Source organism: Drosophila tropicalis, unplaced genomic scaffold (genome assembly GCF_018151085.1).
Source record: "Drosophila tropicalis isolate 14030-0801.00 unplaced genomic scaffold, ASM1815108v1 contig_463, whole genome shotgun sequence".
In the NCBI taxonomy this organism is placed as follows: domain Eukaryota; kingdom Metazoa; phylum Arthropoda; class Insecta; order Diptera; family Drosophilidae; genus Drosophila; species Drosophila tropicalis.
The window spans coordinates 2,758,771-2,779,494 of NW_027172929.1; the positions used below are offsets into that span (position 1 = coordinate 2,758,771).

At 38.3% G+C, this 20,724-nt stretch overlaps 1 protein-coding gene across 4 annotated transcripts in view; it reads right to left on the reverse strand.

The window, feature by feature from the left end:
* Eip63E (cyclin dependent kinase Eip63E) overlaps positions 1 to 20,724 on the reverse strand; it is a 122,377-nt gene that overhangs the window by 23,270 nt on the left and 78,383 nt on the right. For all 4 annotated transcript variants that reach the window (XM_068286805.1, XM_068286802.1, XM_068286803.1 and 1 more), the window contains exon 3: positions 12,567 to 12,755. The gene's annotated coding sequence lies outside the window, so the exon portion shown is untranslated. The remainder of the gene's footprint in view (positions 1 to 12,566; positions 12,756 to 20,724) is intronic.

Here is a 20,724-nt window from a genome sequence, read left to right on the forward strand (position 1 = left end):
TCTTCTCACTTCCTTTCGCACAACACATTACACGCTTGTTGACCAAAACAACATATCAACACACACGCACACACACAGAATGGGAATGAGAATGAAATCCTCTTTTCATTCCATTTTGGTCGTTCTCAACTTTGTTGACAAATAAAAGCATAAATCGCGCGTAATAATTGGCCCAGCCAGAGCACATTTAATGGCTTACAACGAAGGACTTTGGATATGGTCAGGAACAGGAACAGGAACAGGAACAGAAACAGGAGCTCGGGCAGCAACGGAATCACAATAAAAGCCAAAAACGAAAGCGCATAAAAGTCGTTAAAAGATTTAGTTCATGGTTATATATTTCTTTTCGCACGCCCGCACTCTATCAAGAGAGACAGAGAAGGAGAGAGAACAAGCTAGCAAAGTGGAGTTGACTTTTCTCGTTTATATACGTATGTATGTTTTTTATTTTTATTGAATAAGGAATTGACATTTGATTAGAGATTTTCGTTTCTCGCTCTTGGCTTTTCTTTATTTTGCTTTCGCTTTTGGCCATATATTGAACGAGTTGGATAGGTTGGGCAGGGTTAGGGTAGGTAGCTACTCCTAGCTGTGGGTTGTGTGGCATATCCTTTCGCTCATCACTTCCAATTACCGTTTATTTATTGCTTCATTATTGTGGCCAAAATACGGTAGCCAAAACACAGAGTGAAAATAGAAAGCAAAAAGGTTATCCCTGAGGGCAGTAAATTGATTTGTGCGTGTGGATTAGGGTTCTGGTATAGGATAAGATGAGGCGCTTGCAAGTCCGAGGCAAGTGCTTCAAGGAAGTCCTGTAGCTTTTCATTAAACGCCAACCAACCGACAAATGTGAGTAGTTTAGTGTTCGGATCTCATGATAAATTGCAGGAAAAAGGAGAAGAACTACAACTAATTGTACCTATATTGTCGATAAGTATTCCCCCATCAAGTTAATGATATGCAGAAATGTTTCATTTTAAGTGATTGGATTTGGTTATAGATATAGAAGATATAGCATGGCATATGGTAGATCAATTCGAAATCGTTTTGCTTTCGAAACCTTTTGTTGGGTGGACATCAAGTGAGTAGTGATTGTCTTATTTAGCTACTAGCTAAATTTATTATTGAAATTGTGATGGGGAGAGAGAGAGAAAGACACAGAGACATAGAGAGACAGGGACGAAAGAAAAGGGAAAGAATACTCTTGTCACTTGATTGTGTTTAATTACTCAAACCAACTCAATCGATTTTAATTAGAGAAAAACAAGTGAAAAGGACCAAAGAAGATGAAAAACACGTACAAACAATTTACCAAAAGAATCGTGAGTGTGTTTGTGTGTGCACCAAAAATTGGATTGTTTTTTTTTTGCAAATTATTAATTGCTGACATAGAGTTTTGTCTGGGCTTTGGGTTGACAGCACGCACACACACACACACAATTTTCTGCATGGTCCTTGAAATAATTACTCATACCTCTTTTCACTCGGTTTTACTCTGACAGCAATTTAATAAGGATTTTTGCTTAAATCAACAGCACAAAACCGAGACCAAGGACTCAATCAGCAAAGAAGAATGTGTTGGAATGTGTAAACTTCAACACCTCGAACCGAACAACAACCAACCAAGTAAGCAACAACCAACAAGCAAAATGAGAAAAATCAACGAGAAAAACAACCAAAACACAAGAGGAAGAAGGCAAAAAATAAGAAAAGAAAAACCAATTAGGAAACAAGGCACATCGATGGTCTAAGACGAGCACTTTGATGTTTTTGTAATTAACTTGCAGCAGCCACAACACAACACACAAAACAAAACAAAACAACACAAAAACAAATCCTTCAACAAACCAAACTGAACTAAACTGAACTGAACCGAACCGAACCAAACCGAACGAAGCCTCAACATCCTAAACATCCTGGCCAGACAGCCAAGCAAACAAACAAGTATTCTGTATTACTTAACAAATTACATAAAATTACTTTACTTTACTTCCAGGACAAACACAATAGGAAAATCGCTTAACGTTTATAGAGAATCAACTCATACATATGTGCGAGGGTCATTCGATGAGTGATTGACTTACAAGAGCAAAGTGTAGTAATTAAGGCCAATTGCTGTCAATTTCATAACGAAATCAACTTAGTTTTAGCATAAATAAGATTTGGCAATGAAGATACATACATCTCGTATATATTTAATTAGAAAGAAGCAAAGACAAAGATAACAAGTTTCATGTGTGTTGAGTTAGAATCTCTCCCCATTCTCCATACTGTTAAATTAGCCCTCGCTTTTAATGCATATACTCGTTGTAGCCAAAGATAAATTTATATCCTGCTCTTGGCTGTCATGTCAAACTGTTTACTTTTGTTGCTTTGGGAGCGGCTTTTCTTCATTTTTTCGACATTTGTTTGTAATTCACAAACAAAAACAAACGATTGGCGGCGGGGCATCCATTCATCATGCATGGGTTAAAGAAGGCCCAGACCATTTGGTGGGGGGTTGAAAAATAACATATGACAGGATATTTGTGTGGCAAAGAAAGGGTTGTGGGCACAACAGCAACAACAACTGAAAGAAAAAACAAAGTTCTATGACGGAAAACCAAAAAAGCGGAAATCTGAGGCCATAAGCCAGACAAATGACGTTGATGCTAATTAAAAGCGGCGTCAGTGAAGGAGTGACTAGACTAGAACTTTTGAGAGCGAGCGAGAGAGTGAGAGCTATGCTGTGTTCTCTATCATATACAATTAACATTTCATATAAGTATGCCATTTATGCGGCACCTCAAAATTAAATTACAAAAACGGAAAATTAGTGCTGGGCATCACATGGCGTATGCTTAATTTCCTGACTAGTTGCCTGATGGTCTTCCTGGTGGTCTCATTCTTCTTTTGTCTTGGCTAAATTATGCTCATCATTGTGACACAATTATGAAGGAGCAGCAGCAGCAAAAGCGACGACCCTTTTTGCCGACTACTGACTCTAATTTTTTACCACCTCCCGCAACCGCCCACCATCATCATTCCATAAAACTACACACACCCAACCCCGCCCCACATGGTGGTGGTGCCTGCTGCTGGCCTGCAATTTTCTCATTTTTCTATAAAAGTCATTTCATGCATGCGAAATTAGTTTATGTGTGCGCAATTTCAAAAGAAGTGTTGAAAAAAGGAGCATAAAACAAAGTTGTGCAAAAAACCGCAGAAAATTTCACACTAAACGTTGGCATTATATGCAAAACATTGTAGCCAGGCAAGGAAGGAAAAGGAACCAAGGCATGAGAGAAGGCGCGATGGGTGGTTGGGCGGTTGAAGGCGTCAACTGCAAAAAACCAGCGACGGGAACAGGAACAGGAATGGCACAAGTCAGGATAAAGCATAGAAAAAAGCTTTGACTGGCAACATTTTGTGGTCAGATTAGAAAGGAAAGGAAATAATTTAAGCTGAACTTACAAAAAAGACTCATATCACCACAAAGTATTATCTTCAAGATTCAACTATTAAGTAATAATTTTTGATGAAAATGCTCTCTCCAACTGACAATAGATACCAAGAAGTGAAAGAGGATTACGCAAACCAAAAGAAAGTGATTGATTTTGTTTCAAGTGCTTAAAGTGCAGAAAAGCTTTATTGCTTGTTATCTGATTGAATGAGTGCATTAATAACCATAAAATAAGTTTAATTTTAGTTTAGTTTAAAGCTCAACTGACCAACCAACTGGCACAGGCAACTGAGGAGCCAGCTTGGAAAAGCCAGCAGCTCTTTTGCAATTTTTGTGAAATTGATTTGCCACAAATGCACCATCAACTAGATTTACAACCACAATTTGTCCTTCCTTTTCTCACTCTCTCTCGAAATCTTTTAGCCAATTTGTTAGACGAATCGGAAATTACACAATAGAAATGAAATGAATTGATTTCTAATACGAGTTTGCTTCTATTTTTCATTCTTTACTTTTTGTGTTAACAATACCAGGGAAAAAGACAACAAAAATGAGAGAGAAGGATTTGACCAAGGGCCAACACAATGAGAAGGTGGAAAGTTGCTCAAAATCCTAGGGATAAAGTCCGCACATACAAACAGACACACAGACTCAAAAAGAAGGACAAGCAACAGCTGAAGAAATTCAATTTACTTGCCACCATTGTGGACATTGCAGCCAGCCATTGGATGAGGTAAGTAAAATCCCTATAATAATAGTAATACATATTGATAATAAGCAATAAAATGGTTGAAATTTCATCAATAATATTTTAACAACGGACTCGTAAAAGTCCGATTCGATATCAGTATTCAGTATTTTTGTTTTTCTTTTTCTTTCTTTTTTTAATTAAGTTGAAAATGTTTGTTTGCCATGAGCAAACCAGAAGCAACGCGAACCGTCCTGAGCGGCTGTTTCAGCCGTTATTGCCCACTGATTTGCGGCAACTGTAAATAAAGCCCTTGGGCGTGGCATCTACTTGCAATATATCATCATCATCATCATCTGCAGCGGCAGCATCACCAGCATCGGCATTGTTGTTGCCGTTTCTCGACAAAAAAGATGGAAAAAACGAATGCACAATGTTTCCGTCAAGCGTTCGTCATACGTTGAAAGCACACCGTGGTAGGACGAAACGCGACATTGTTTGCACTGGACAGAAGAAAAAAACAAATGGAGTAACACACACACACACACACGCACATCAAACCCAAATCCAGGCAATAACACACATGAAACACATAGTCCAGCAACAGCAAAACAACAAAAAAACGAAAGAAACAAAAGGCACGCAGACAATTTCTGGACAGGATTCAACAATGACTCTGAAGAGAGAGGGGTCTGTCATTCAAATAAGAGAAAGATGTTTGTTTGGTCAATAGGCTGGCTAGCAGGATTGCTGAATGGCTAGCTGGTTGGCTGTTTGGCTTGCTTGCTGACTGAATGAAACTGAAAGAGGAGTCAAGTTAGAATCCCAACAGGATTAATGAACGAATCCTTGCACAAAGGGATTCGGTGAAGATGAGCTAAACTGTAGTATATTGACAGCTGGTGGACCAGAGATGCTATCGCATTGCATGTCAAACGATTATTCGATACTCCTAATAACATTCAAATCGATCAAAACATGATGTTGCCCAAAATTGTTAAGAATTGAAAACTACAAATCATTTTCAATTGTTATTGCATCGAATCTTTGATCATGGCCCATCAGGCCATGTTGAATTAGGTAAATTATAAGTACGAAATTATTTCGATAAACACTTTGCCAAAATAAATTTTGTTGTGTGTAGATGTTTACAAATATCGAATGAATTATTTATCGGAAAAATTGCAAAATCAACATTTCAAATTTTAATGGGCAATTGCCCAATGATCGTATCGTATCCATTTGTATGCCTTCGAGGCCTCTTGAAAACTCAATTTTAGCTGCATGGTTTTGGGTTACTTTTGGCTCGTCCCTTCATCGAAATGTAAACGACAATCAACTTCAAAAAGCAGCACCAGCCCCAAAAACGTAATGGGAATAATTTGCAGCAATTTCAAACGAAAAGCCTCTTACAGTCTTCCACCCACACACACACACACACACACACACACACGCATATACGTTTATATAGACGTAGGCACAACGGCCGCCCAGTCACGTAAATGACAATCAAAATTTGAAGTAGTCGAAGGAAGGAAACGGATGCGGACTGACCAAATCAAATGCGTAGCCTCTGCCTGTCGTATAGGTACACATGGATAGAACATAGCGCAACAGACAGACAAATATACCCAACGACAGACTAAACGACCGTCCAACCACATGGCCCCAAGGCTGTCAGAGTCAACACATAACGAACGTTATCTGGATGGGCATGCAGGCTGGCAGGGTGGCAGGCGATTGCAGGCGGAGGACTTGGCTCTTGTCTCCCCATAGACCGATACACAAATTTGTGTAGACAACCGCAGTTTCGAGCTGCTTATAATTTACGCACACGTATGTAATATCTATAAGTGTGTGTATGCTATCATCCCCACCTCCCTTACCCAACCCCCCTAAACCACAGCCCACACCATCTTCTGGTGTGTGTGTGTGTGTGTGCTTAATGCGTTACAAGGATATCAGTCGACAGGCAGGGCAACCTTTAGTTACAATCAACCGCCCCATCCTCTTCACTTTCGTCGTCATATTATGAATCCTAATTCTGCTCTTAGGCAACAGAAGAAGCGCTGAGCCTGACCCGACCGGCCCTGACCTGAGGGCTCTCGATGACGTTATGGATAATATACTTCACTTGTCACTCAAAACAAACGACCGCGCGAACGTTGATTGCATTTCACTAAGAACCCTAAAAAAAGGAAAAACCTTTAAGGCACTTAAAGTTCTATTTTTATTAGCATTCTTCTTTGAATGTCCACACAAAAATGTATAATGACAAGCGTGAATTTTAAAATTTTGTCTTGTGAGTGGGACTAGGACGAGGACGGATGGGCGTGACTGTTGACCCACAGGGCATTGTTGAAGCTCAGGCACTAGCCGGTTGCAATAAAATAAAAATTCTCATCAAAGAAGAACACCAAGGAAAAAAGGGAAAATATTACGGGCACTATTAAAAAGTTTTCTCTAGACCCGTCGTCGTCGTCGTCGCGCGAAAACCCACGGCACGCCCCTTTAGTTAACACAAGGCAAAAGGGAGGGAGAGCAACAAAAAAAAAATTGGTAATGGAAAAGAAAGAAAGAAATGAATGGCAAGAAAAGGGAAGGCAAAGGAAAAATGACAACGAGTTGTTCGTCTTTTCAGTCCAGGACTTTTTCTCATAATGAGCTTAGTATGCATAAAGCGGTGAATTGTCAAAAGATATTTTCTGGACAATTTTTTTCCCCCTTCCTTCTAGCTTTCTCTTGTTATAAGGAGACCCTTTGACAATCGGTTCGTAAATTCCTCGGGTATGTGAGGTTTTGTGGTAATCTCAATCAACATCCATTTATGGTCAAGATTTAAAGCTCGAAAGAAGAAGAATTGTCCCGACTGATCGTTTAAACTCCACTTTCCTAGTTTTAATCAGAATTAATATTTTGAAATTCTTTTGTGGAATCTCTGATGGGTATCTCTATGTCTTCACTCTAATTTCTGTCACTTACTGACAGTTTTTTATTTTCTATTTTTTTGGTTTTCAGTACAATGGTGAAAATTGGCCAAGGAAGTTGTTCTTGTTGTTGTGTTTTTGACGGGGGGTTTCTTTTTTTTTTTAAAGAAAAATGTGGGTTGGTACATTTGGGATTATTATAGAGCTTTACTTAGTTGTGCAGACAAAGTTTGACAAAGAAATTTGATTACATTAGTTACTTAGAATGTGTGTGAGTGAGGAGGGGAGGTATGGACGTGAAAGGGAGAAGCGGACAATAGCTTGAGCATTTTTATGATCCCATTTTTGGTCAAGTAAGAGAATTTTTGATACAACTTGCCTTCAATTTGTTGTCTAACTATGAGGGAGTGCTTGAAGGAATGACAAGTTGTAAGGACCATATAATCTAATCATATGTAAACGACATGAAAACATTTTGAAAACAACATTGAAGAGGGTCTGTGTGTCCTCTTTCAATAAGTATCCGAGACAAATTGATGTACTAAAGTTGAATTTATTGCATTTAATATATATTTGAAAGTAAACATAAATTGAAAAATATTCATTGAGTTCATGGTATCCTTAGATAGCTCAATCTAGATGATTTCTTAGACTTTTCAGAGGACCTTCAAATAGGCTCATTTACTTGGTTCTTCTGATCAACCTCGTTCGTTCATTTTTCCAGGCCAATTAGCAAAAAGTTTTCATTTATCAAATCCTATGGAAGTATCCTTTTGCTCCTCTCTCAAAAATCTTTATGCAAATGCTGTGCAGCAACCGTAAAGGCAACCCCAAAAAATAATGAATCCCCCACAAAAAACCAAAGAAAATTCGGAAAAAAGGATAAAGTAAGAACCACAGTAAAACCAACAGTAAAATAAAAGAAAAAAAACAAAGAGAAACGGGACAAAAAAAAAAAAAAAAAAACAAAACGAACCGCAAATTTTCCATGTCATTGCATAAGTCGCTTCATTAGCCAAACCAAGCAAAAAAATGTCTCACGCCAGAAGATGACATCAAACAAACAACAGAAAGAAAACCAACCAAAAAACGAAAAAGAAATGTAAAAAACATCATTAAAAAAAGAAAAACGCGCGCGCGAAAAAGGAAATTTTGAAATCCTGCGGAAAAAACAAGTCAACGCAATGGCGACATGTTTTTATGCTTCGTTAATAAACTGCAACGCGAATTTGACTGGAGTTAGGGTTGTCTGTCTTATACATAGATAGCGAGAGAGAGGTAGACTAGGGTAGGAAAGAAACACAGGAAAGGGTTGATAGAAGCCACAAGAAAATCTGCTACTGCTGCTGCTGCTGCTGTTGTCTAACCGCAAGGCGTCATGAATTCTGTCAGCCTTGGTAGGTAGTTGGGTACCAAATGTTTTGTGGGGGGAGCGAAGGGTTGGAGACATTGTGGGCTGCCACGTAGCATTTTAAAATGAACCGCAAGTGCCCGAAAAGCGCAAAGAAGGAATGAAAACACCCGGAGCTTAATAGACAACGCGAAGGTTCGTAAAGCGGCAGAAAAAAAGTAAATTGTCAATTGGAAAGGTGTCACGGTTAAGGGTAAGGTGTGTTTTTTTTTTTTTTTTGGGAGGGGAGTTAGAGGTTTAACAACTCACCCTTCGACCCAAAATATATGAAAACAACAACAACAAAATCACTTTAAGTATTTTGCCAATAAATTTAAATCACAGACACAGACACATAGTCGAGGCAAAAGGGCATAAGAAAAACAATAGACAGTCTGTCGGCAGACGGCCTCATGGTTAGAAGCGTGAGGAGCAGGGGGAGGAGGAGGAAAAGGAGTTCGAGAAGAAAAAAAAGGACATAAACACCAACGCGAAATTCTTGGGTGGTGCAAAAAAAGTAAAATATATAAACAAAAGCCCCACACAACAAGACGTGGCGTCACAAGCCAAGCCAAATAAAGCGTTAAAAGGATTTATTTGCAGGTTAAAACGTATTAAAATAGAAAACTTTATGGCCATAAAGACCTAACAAATACCCTGTGGAGTAACTATTGGCATCTAACAAGCGTGTACGAGTATTTCTAATGATAGCCAATCAAATACATCTTATGCATATACACCCAACTAATCGTCTTAGAGTAGAGGGTATAAAAAATAACGAAAGACGGCATGAGAAAACCTCCCCACACAAGGAACACTACATAAAAAAAGGACTTACAGGTAGATGGTGGTGGATGGGTGCCACACGGTAGATAAAAAATAAAAGACGAAAGACACGAAAGCAGCTGGCTTAGTTCTTGATCTTCTTCAAATGAGGCATGAAAATAAGCCTATCAAAATGATTCTCACCATCACGCGAATTTTCACACACTTTATCATAATTTTCCCCACTTTCCTGTGAAAATTAAATTTTCGTTTATTCGTTTTTCAGTTTCTGCATATTTTCGTTTGCGTTTTCGCTCCTTTTTTTTATGTGTCACGCCTAATTGTTAAATATGATTTACAATCAATTGCTGAGGAACCCATGCGAAATGTTTTATGGCCATATTTATTTCCTTCCGGCCAAATGTGATGTGATTTTCAATACTCTATTGCAAGAGAGGGAATTTGTTTTTCCTTTTGGCAGATACAAATGAAATTTTGTAATATTTTAAAGTGGAATACCCAATTGTAATCGGTTATAGGATAGTTTCAAAGAATGGAATACAATTTTTTTGCAAGAAACAAGGCCTCGTTTTGAACAAATAAAGCCATTGATGTTGACAGGATAGGGTAGGATAGGGTATTCAAGCTGAGGCAAGACCAAATTTCTTTTATTTTGTCATTTTTGCATAATTTGCTCTTGGCGTGTATTATTATTAATTTTTTTTTTTTTGTCGTGTGTCTGTATGTTTTATTATATTTTTTATAAAAGCGTATGAACCATAATAAATTTCGCGTATCCACATCTAATGGCGAATACGGCATTCCTCTTGTTCTTATTGTTGTTGCCCGTTGAGTTGAAGATAACTTATAAATCATGTAATCAGAATCGGAACAACAGCAACAACAACAAAAATGGTAACTGAAATTGCTTTTTGTGGAGGAGGCAGCAGCTAACAACAACAACAACAACAACAGGAAAAAAGAGACAGAGAATAGAGTGTGGGGGATTGGGGATTCGACTGGCGCTTGAAGCAGGCAACAGATCATGTCTGACGGCATTGGAATGTGCTTTCAAAGTGTTTGTTATTTATTGTGCGTTATATAACAACTTTATGATAGCTGGAAAACTAACCATTTTGGTTTGCCTTTGCCTAACTTTTATTGATGATGACACACATACGACCCACAGACCCAACCAAGCGATGTCCGACGAGAGATAAAGAAATTAAAGAAACAACCAATAAAATATGTATACATATCAAGATATAAAAAGAAGAGAAAATAAAGATTGTAAAGCACTTTTAAAACTAAACTTTAGAATAAACTTTAACTCAACGACCAATAAATAATGTATAAATCAATCCGTTAAATCAATAAAGATAAGCTTCATTGCTCTAGACTCTTGAAATTGTTTTAGAATCATCTTTCCTTGAATAGTTTTGCATGGTATAGAATATTAAAAAACATACAGATATTTGCATGTTTGAATGAACTTTTCATTTCAATAAACACAATTAGCGACCCTCGTAAGTAAAGATGGCATCTAGAGTGTGTATGCAATGTTAAAATGTAGGCAAGGGACACATGAAGGAGAAGCCAAATGGCTGTAGAATGCACTAAAACTCACGTGCCAAGAGACAAAACAGGGGAAAGGCAAGGAAGGTAAGGGGAGAGGTGGATACGGCCCACCACTCTAGAAGTGCAAGTGGTTAAGAGCAGAGACAATGGCAATGGCAATGGATGGCTTAAAACCCGGCAAAGATATATGGAGCATGGTAGAATTCCATTTGGTTATGAATAATTCCCCTTTTGCATTGTTGTTATTGCTGCTGTACTTGTTGTTATTGTGCATTTGCTTGTTAATATTTTCATTTCCGTTGCTTTATGGGGCGATACCAAAATGCCTAGAGACAAGGCCCACGACGGGCAGGTTTGGTGGGTGGACGAACCAGTTGAGTGCCCCGCTTTTTCCAAGGACAATAACGAATAAGCTAAGAGCAAAAAGGGAGCAAGAGCAACAGCTACCAGAATCAAGTACAGCGACAACAATGCGAGATGATGCCATTACGTCTTCTCTCCATCTTATCGGCAATGTCAACGAGTCTGCTGCTCCATTTCACCCACCTACATCCATCCACACACACTTTAGTATCATCCTTCCCTCGCTTATTGTTTGCATAAAATTGCAATTTACAATTATGACAAAACACAAGAAGCAGAAGCAGACACAGAAACAGAGAAGCTCAAGTAGAAAGTTGTAAATGATGAGAAGACAAAAAAACGCATTTGAAATTCTTAAGGATTTTAGAAGTGCGGAATTGTGAGGAGCATGGGTCACGGTGGTTGGAAGTGGGAGAGGCGTTTAAATGGCAATATTATCAAAGAGATTTCCTCTATTATATGAAAATGTTGCAGATAAGCAGCCAGCAAAAATGTTTACGTTTGCTAAATGAGACAAAAATTTGATAAATTGCCGCAACAGCAAATAGAACAGAACAGAAATAAGACAAAGGACACTAAAAGATGCAAAAGAAATAAAAGGAAGATAAGCAAAACATTAGCTTCAACGAATTTCATACACTCTAACAGCAATTTATTTAAATTATATTGTTTTCTAATCTATTCAGTTTAGTTGATTGTAGTTTTCTAAATCTATTACATCCCCGCAGCTTGGGAAAGCGTATCAAAAACTAAAACAACATTATTGTTAAAACTATACAAAAATACCAAAGGGAATTTCGTTGTTATAGTGGATAAGTGAGATGGAACTGATATGGGGAGAAGTGGTCGAGACAGGCTAAAGAAGAGTGAGAAAGAGAGGGAGACAGACAGTTGAGGGCTGGCAGATGAAGAAGAATTATCATCTCATTCCATAATTAGACACGCGGCTCTCAAAGATGGAGGCATAAATTATTTTGCCAGTCAGAGAGTAGGGGCAACAAAGGGGAGAAGGCAAGCCATAGATGGAGAAACAAACATATCGTTAAATTAGTTTTTCTTTTTCTTTTTTGTGGGTTGTGTGCAAATGGCTGGGAAGAAATTCGCCAGCAGCTTAAATGAGAGATTATGGCAAAAGCGAGCGATAAATTACGCAAATCTTTATGAATGTGTTCAAGTGAAGCTTAAAGTGAGCAGAAAATTAAATAGAACACACAAATTGAAAGAAATATTTCGACTGCTCCACAAAAACTGCCCAAATAAGCATGCTATGGAAATTGTTCGTACTGCGGTATACGCCATTGCTAAGTTGCCCAAATAAGTATGCTACGAGAAATGTAAGGTTTCGCTTCTAGGCACACATACATACAATAGTTAATATTTTAGTTATTATTTTAGCACGTTTTTTCGACTTACCGCCATATCTGCAATTTGTTTTATCAGCGGGTATATTGCCATTCGGTTCCAACCGATCCAAATACTCTTCCGAATTGTAACCATTATAGGGAACTTTATTACCATGATTATGATGCCCGCCATGGCCGCCACGATGATGATGATGGTGATGATGATGTGTAGAGTCTTCGCCATCTTCGCGGGAAATAGCTACAACAAATGAAACAAAACGAAAAACAAATTAGTTTCTTTGAAAATTCTTTAGATACCATACTCCCTCCGACCCCCTTGCCATGAAACAAATACAAAATATCAAATACAATTTGCATATAAGGTTCCTAGGAGAAACTTTACACACACACAGACACACACACACACACAAAAGCTGAAGGCAATCAACACCAGTACCAAAGTTTTGTGTGGTTTGACTGTCTAACCTCAGAATTGCGGTTGAAAATTTTGGTTTTGGGTTTTCTCATTTTTTGTTTTGTATAGTCAAGTCAATTGATGGTCTTTGGTCAAGGCTTTGAATACAAATGTTTTCGTTTTACAAACAAAATTTGACAAATATTTGAAATTATTTGGAAAAACCAAATTGTTGATCCCTTTAAAAGGCTTAAATGTGTCCCCCAAAAATAAAAATAAAAGGGATAGCAACAACAAGGCCAACAAACATAACAGCTAATAAAATGAAAAGGCAAAAAGGAGTGGCAAGTGGCAGTGGAAGTAACAAAGTAAACATCGACGATATTTTGAATGTGTGGAATATGCAAATGAGAGCGGACTAAACCGAGCTCTAACCGGGTTAGCTGGCCCGGCTGGGCCTAAGCTTTTAAACAAATTTATATGGGACGGCATCAGCACTGCTGGTGGGTTCTAATTTCCAAAACGGAAATACAAAAGGCAGCGCTTTGCTAAAAAGAAAGAAAGAAAGAAAAAAAGAGTTACCTGCCTTTTAAAAAGAGCGCCAGCAAAAGGGAAAACGCGCAACGAAACGAGTCAAACGGAAATTGGTTGGGTATTAGCTTACACAGGACGAAAACATATCCTTGTAGAAGCCTCCCACCCCATTTTTTTGTTCGCTTGGTCGTTCTGCTTGTTGTTTGCCTCCACTCGCTCGCTCTGTGTTTTCGTTTAGAGCCTGCAATTTGCTAACGATATGCATACAAGTGGGCGTCGAGAAGTTTTGCATTCCAAAGGGGCAACGCGGACTAAAAGAAAAAAACGGATTTCTCTGTGTGTGCTCTTTCAGAGATTCAGAGAGGGAATCAGAAAGAGGCAAAAAAAGTCAGTCAATAAATTGTAATCAGCCAGAGTAGAGGCAAAAGTAGGCAAGTAACAGCACAGCAGACCAAAAAAAATATATATTACACTTGAGCAAATTGAAGCACAAGAAAGAAAACACACTCAACGCTACCAAGGAAATCCCAATAAAATAAGCCAAATATTTTCAAAGTATTCAATGAATTTCTCATTTGAATTGCTTGCTTAAGTCTTAAGTTAAGCTTGTCCAGGAGGCAGGTTAAGAGAATTCGTAATGTTGGAATTAAAGTAGGAAATTTAAAAATGTTTTTCTCTTAACTCAAATATCTTTAAAAATTACTTTCAATTCTAATTCTAACCGACTCAAGAACTTTAACAAAAGAAATAGAAGAACTACTCGATATATTTTTGTTTATTAAACCTTTCAATGGTTTTTTTTTTTGGGACCTCGAAATGACATAGCTATTTTCTTTGATTTGCTTGTGTGACGCCCATTTGTGGCCATCGTTATTTCCGTGCAGTCCATCAACATGAATTATGGTTAGACATAAGGATACCATCAGGGTAGCAAATATGTTTAATTAATCGTCTAGGACATATATTACCCCAAGTCCAGTTCAGTTCGGTTGGATTCTCTTTTGGTGGGGGGGAGCCAACACTCCCCAATTCTGCATAATGTTTTATATGAATGGATGATGTCACTCACCACCACCGTCAACGCCAATGCCAACGCCAGAGCCAGATCCAACGCCACCGCTAGCACAAATCACAAAATTACCGCAAATTGTCGCTACAAATAAGCAATTTATTTGCTTATATAAGTCATGTCTCATGTGAGTGTGTGTGTGTGTGTGTGTGGGTGTGTAATGTGTATGTGTATGAGTAGAGTTACTACTATTTGATTTTTGGGGTTGACCGAAAAACCGAAAAACGAGCAAAAGGAATCCCATAAACTTGTGCAAAAACACGCAGCAAAAAAGAGAGGCCAAATCAGAAAGATGAAACTTCAGTTTCTAATGTTGCTGCTGCTGCTGCTGCCCTAAAATGTAATCAATAAAATATGTTCCATATGAACTACATATACATACATATTTAGATATATGTATGTATTCTTCTTTCTCCTGTTGGAACCAAGGGATGCGACTAATGTCATTACTCTGCATTATATACATATGTATTATGCAATAAACCACACACAGAACTAGACCGACAAAAAAGAGGAGGAAAGATTACATAAAATGTGCAAAGTGATGCTGCTGCTATGCGGCTATTTCCTGATTGAAAATTGTCCTTGGAAAATTCCCTCATATTAAAGTTGTGCTGGGGAAAAAGTTCAAACTCACATTCAAAAACTTACTCTCGACGAGTGATTTATTCAACACAACAACACACAAACAACAAATTTTGCTGACGTATGAGTGACAAGGAGACAAGTGAAAAACAGGATCTAGAAGAGAAGACCAGAACAAAGCTCACAAATTGGCAAAGAATAAGAGAGTGAGAGAGAGAGAGAGACATGTGGTGCCATGAAAAAAACATGGAGAAAAAGCAAAATTAAATCAAAGCAAAGCCACAAGAAAAAAACTAAAAGACAGAGGGAGAAAGAAAGAAAAAAAAAAAATAACAAGCATTGAACAAATGCTATAAATTTCTCTACAGCAAAAGAAACGATTGTTAGGAGGGGGAAGTGGTCAATCCCTAACTTTACCAGTCGACAGTTTAATGCGCTTTGGGCGCACATGAAAATTTGGTTCCGGTTAAGCCTTGAAAAGGTCTTCTTAACACGCTAGTTAACCGATAACTGAACATCGAACACCGAGTAAGAAAGTGTTGAGCTGGCAAAGGATTTTCATAGATAGAACGGATAACTTGCCAAAGGATGTGCGATTTAATGATTATGATACAACGGCAATCAAATAAGGATTTTACGAGTCAAATTTTTATTTTGCTGCTTTTTTATTATCCTTCTCAAACATGAGAAATAAACAGAAAAAGTTTGTTATGTTTTATTTGTCTTGTGTGGTGTGGTCAACTAGTTAATTTATCTGGTATTGCCTACAGAATGACACTTCAATTAAATTCATGTCTTTCATTTTCACCTCTTCAACTTGTATGGCAACCATGTCTCAACTTGACATCAACAATAGAGTAAATCAGCAAATTTGATCAGTTGTTGTTAAGGATTGCGTTGATTTTTGGCTTAGGCTTTGGTCCAGACCAAACCAAACCAAACCAAAGCAGACCATGACCAAGACCAGGGCAAAATCCATTGTTGTTGGATGAAAAACCGAAAAACTGATGATGCGACAATACCACCAAATGCTGACAAAATACATCGCATTAACTAACGAACAAAAGCAAATGCAATTTGGCCAAAAGCGCAAAAGACGTCTACAGGACAGGGCTGGGCAAATCCAAATGAAATGTTGAATTTCAAACAGGCGAATGTGTCAGCGGTTGCTTGGTCTGCAAGACTGACTTGCAATTAAGGCTTTTTCGCAATTTAATCAATTTATCAATTAAGTCAAAGAATAAAAAAAAAAAGAAAAAACACACACACACATACAGCAGGAAAGGAAGTCATGCCAGAGAGCTAGTGAACATTGTTGAGCTGAGCACCATCAGCAGTAGCTGCAAAAAGAATGGAAAAATTTGTGTTCATTTCTGCACTTTAAAAGCCAATTTCATTAGCATTTCAAAGTGCCATTGCCGCCTGCCTCTGCCACTGCCACTGCCACTGCCACTGCCACTGCCATTGGCGTTGCCTTTGTTCTGCTTCTGCTTGTTCTTCTTCTTCTCGGACTATCAACCATGTGTCCAGTGTCCACTGATTCAAATAAGAGCATGGCCGAGAGTCAATAATGTTGTTAATTGCCAGACCGCCCAGTATGGCTCGCGGTGGGCGTGCCCACCATCATGTTGCCTCTGATGTTGTTCAACAATGTTGTTGCGCGTCGGCAATTAACTTTTGTAAATATGCATAATTGTTGAGAGAAATGTGCAATACAACAAAGAACCAGAGAATATAAAAACAAAAAACAGGGGAAAAAAAAGAATGAACCGGGCTGATGGAGAAGTTGTTACAACAAGTAAACGAGCAATGAACTGTTTAACTAGTTTTAATAGGACCAAGGGTTTTTGGTGGCAGCGGGAAGGGGAGTGCAAGGGGTGCCATGGACATGTCTGCCATTCAATTGAATCAGTTGGCCAGACAGGCCACCCAATCATGCTGCTTAATTGTTTAAATCATTTGCATATTTGTTCAAAGGATGAATATAAAACCAATGTTGAGTGACTCTCAAACTTTAGTTGCTTTAAAAAGGTATGACAATGTTTTTAGACTGCCTAAGAAGGCATATTAATCAGTAGTCTATTCAAATTATGGATTTAAGTAGTTTAATTAAAGCCATTTTTTTTGTCCTTTTAGATCTTTTAGGTCTCAAAACTTAATTAGATATTTTTTCTCAATTTTTTGCTTTTCATTAATAGTTTATTTTTAGCTACCTTATCTGTTATGGTATCAGTGATAAGGTCCCATCTTTTACAATCAGTTTTTATACCCTTGCAAAAAGGGTATATTAATTTTGGTCAGAAGTGTGCAACGCATAGAACGAAGCATCTCCGACCATACAAAGTATATATATTCTTGATCAGCACGACGAGACGAGTTCAACTAGCCATGTCCGTCCGTCCGTCCGTCCGTCCGTCCGTCCGTCCGTCCGTCCGTCCGTCCGTCCGTCTGGATCAACGCAAACTCCTCCTAGACCGTAAGAGCTACAGAGCTGAAATTTTGCACGTAGGCTTGTATATACTGCAGGCGTTGTATATCTCGGATTCAGCCGGATCGGACCACTATATCATATAGCTCCCATACAAACCCCAAAGTCACGAACAGTGACTTTTGTCAATAACTTCGTTATTTTCTATGCTATTATCGTGAAACTTAATATTAGAGAGTTTACTACGCCTATAAGCGACTATGCCAAATTTGATCAAGATCGGGTGACTATATCATATAGCTCCCATACAAACGGCCAAGTCACGAACAGTGATTTTTTCAATAACTTCGTTATTTTCTGAGCTATTGTCGTGAAACTTAATATTAGAGAGTTTACTACGCCTATAAGCGACTATGCCAAATTTGATCAAGATCGGGTGACTATATAATATAGCTCCCATACAAACGGCCAAGTCACGAACAGTGACTTTATTTTCTGAGCTATTGTCGTGAAACTTAATATTAGAGAGTTTACTATGCCTATAAGCGACTATGCCAAATTTGATCAAGATCAGGTGACTATATCATATAGCTCCCATAGGAACGATTGGTCGAAAACAGTGACTTTTGTAAATAACTTCGTTACTTTTAACGCGATTGCTTTCAAATTAAACATTTCTTAATTTAATATATACCTATGTTAATGACTGTGCCGAATTTGATAAAGATCAGGTGACTATATCATATAGCTCCTATAGGAACGATCGGTGGAAAACAGTGACTTTGATCAATATCTTCGTTATTTCCTATGATTGTAGGCCTTTCTTTCTCAAGCTTAAGCCTTTTTAGATAAAACGTTCTTCCACATTGATGGCTAATAGGTAAGGAAAGAGTTACCAAAAAGTTGCAAGGGTATACAAACTTTGACGCGGTCGAAGTTAGCCCCGGCCCTCTGGTTTTTATTAATTTATTAGCACACAATCTAGTTGAAAAGGTCATTATGATGTACCCACATCACCCATTTTTTTTTGTCTTTCGTAATTTATGAGCGCTCCACTGCATATAATGATTTATTGTGTCTGCACTTTTGAAACTGTTGAGTTGAACTTTAAGAAAACTTTCGCTTAATTACAATCTCATTAAAACCATCAATATAAAAACTTCTTGAATACTTGACTTCTTTTTTCCCTTCCTCTTTTACATTTACAATAATAAGTTACAGTGGCTGTCCAACTGTATGGAAAGCGTCAAAGTTTTATTCTTAGGAAAAGCATTTCGCATGATAATTTTCATGCTTTTGCATAGTTCTCTCAACTGTTTTAGTAAAAGTATTAGTAGTAGTTGTTATTGTAGTGGCGGGGAGGAGTCATCTCTAGACTTTGCCAGAGACAACGGTGACAACGATAACGCGACCATAGAAGTTAGAGTCAGAGTCATCCCGTTTTGCCACCCGCTCGTTGACAACGATGACGACAACGATGGCTGTGAACTTTTTAATTTAATTAATAGACGCTGCTGATGTTGATGTTGCCGTTCCCGTTCCCCGTTCCACGTTGCCGTTGTCGTTGCTATTGCCGTTGCCATTGCCGCCAACAGAAAATGGAGCTGTAGCTGAAGCAGGAGCCACAACAACAACAACTACAAAAACGCATTGAATTACACAAAGTTCATAGGCAAAAGGAGAAATATAAAATAACATGGTGGGGAGGGAGAAAGAGATTGCGTTTGCTTTAAGGTGTGTGTGTGTGTGAGTGTGTGTGCTGCCAAACGCACTTAAAACTTATTATTAATTAAAAATAATTTTGCTTTGGGCTTACTCATCATCTCGCGCACCTCACTCAATAGAAACAGCGATATCACAGGCACACCATCATGTGGTAATTTATTTAAGCGACCAGGATTTAAGTTATTAAAAGAAAAAATGAAAGAGACCCAAGTTAATTTCCGGTAATAACGAAGTTGCTATACCCTTGCGTTTCCATTCTATTCAAATTAGTAAAACATGGCTCTAATGAACACCCTTTTCAACGACAAATTAAGCCGTTGTCCAAGTTACATCTTCATTTATATTTCCATTTGTAGTAGAGCCAAAGGCCAAGTTTTTTAGGCTCAAGATTTTGAAAAGAACCTTTTTTCTGTGCAATGAGTTATGGAAACTAAAAAATCTTTTTGAGACAACTATTTGGGCCATAGTTTTTTTTTAGGCAGTCATGAAGAGAAGGCCACAAGAATTTCTGCCACAAAAACCAGTCAACGGTGCGGTGCGGTTGAGTGTTTTGCCTCGAAATTGTCACCTTGATTTCCACACAATTTCTTCAGTCACACAGACGCACACAGAAACACACACAATTAACTTAAATGACTCTAAAAGGATCTAAGAGCAGAGCAAGGGACACAGTTGTCTACATTTACGTTTATGTATTTTCTTTTTTCATGTGCCTTGTTTGTGGGTGAGTGGGTTTGGTGAATGGTTGGCTGGGTGGTGGTTAAGTGGTTTTTTCAAGGTGACAAAAATTGAAAGACACAGACAGCGAGGCGCAATCTTTAAGTTCATCAAGGAAAAAAAAAAAACAAACCAAACTGTTGCCAAGTGCCAAAGCCGCAGGGTATGCCATGATTTTGCTTTCCATGTTCCCTATGCCACATCAAAGTAAATATAAATCAGTGCAAGTCGAAGCCGATTTATGCTTTTGTCAAGTACAGTTGAGCTCTCCGCACAAATTCAGTTATCAAGCTCAAGGAGCTGGCAAAGAAAAAAAGAAACAAGACAAGAAAAGAAAACCAAAGCAATACAGAAGCAAGGTGGAAAAGAAGGAAATCAACGCGACAACTCTTAGATTCAGATTCAGACCAACCCAGACATTTGACAGCTGTAAATCTTGGCCAAACAAGTTGACACTTCTCCTGGAGGATAACGGAGGCGAGCATCAAGTAGAAAGCCAGACAATCAGACAGGCCTAGCGGGCATATGTATGTATATTGTAGATAGACAGGAGACCCGGGACAGGAGCAGGGACAGACTGCCCTGACAGACAGGCTAAGGTTAGCTGGGGGTTAAAGGAATTGAAGTGAATTGACAACGAAAAGGCGCAAATGTATCTTTTCGATTTGATGCTCTATGATCAAATAAACGGGTTCGCTAAATATTTTATGAAGACCCAACCAAGAAAAGTTTGTGAGCATCATTCTGCCTAAAGA